Below are 791 nucleotides of genomic sequence, written 5' to 3'. Positions count from 1 at the left end.
CACCTACTTCTTACCAACAGTAAGGAGGCGCATCACATGTCCTAACAGGAACAGGACAAAGAAACTGCATTAATAGAAACCAAATGTGAAAAGGACCTGGGTGTGTGTGTTAACAATAAACTAAAGTTCTCAGGCCGTTGTGAGAAGAAGGTGAATCAAGCAAGTAAACCTTTACTTTTATCCTCTTCACCATTGATCGGCTCGTTAGCCGCTTGGGCGATCGGTCACGTCTCTGTTACGCACACCGGCTACTGAGTAATGCCCCTTGAGATGCTTATACACCTCAATTAGGTCGCCCCTTGCCCGTCCGTAGTATAAGCTAGGCAAGTTCAGGCGCTCCATTCTCTCAGGGTAGTTGAGGTGTCGAAGTGCAGGAACCAGTCTGGTGGCCCTCCTTTGAACATTTTCAACCAACTAACAGTCCCTAGCATATCTCAGGGACCAGACGGGGTGACAGTACTCCAGATGGGGAAGCACTTCGCTCTTGAAGATCGTTATGAGGGACGGTCTAGATATCTGAACGACCTTCTTATAAGACCTAATAATTTATTTGCCTGATTTACCTTCTTCTCGCTAGTAAGTCTTATAAAGGCGGCGTCACTCTGGCATTCTTTCGTCAACTTTTTTTTCAACTTTCAGAAAATCCTCCAACTTTTTTGTTGTGCACCGTCACACATCGGTTTAGAACCAACTCGCCAGTACCCTCGTTCGACAACTGTCAACAAACAATATGGATCCAACTGACGAAGAAAGTGCAGCAATTCTACACCTTTTTTGGTGTATGCAGAGTC

Source organism: Homarus americanus, unplaced genomic scaffold (genome assembly GCF_018991925.1).
Source record: "Homarus americanus isolate GMGI-L3 unplaced genomic scaffold, GMGI_Hamer_2.0 scaffold5746, whole genome shotgun sequence".
NCBI classification, from domain to species: domain Eukaryota; kingdom Metazoa; phylum Arthropoda; class Malacostraca; order Decapoda; family Nephropidae; genus Homarus; species Homarus americanus.
The sequence above is the reverse complement of the archived record's forward strand: the minus strand, read 5'-3'. Positions refer to the sequence as shown.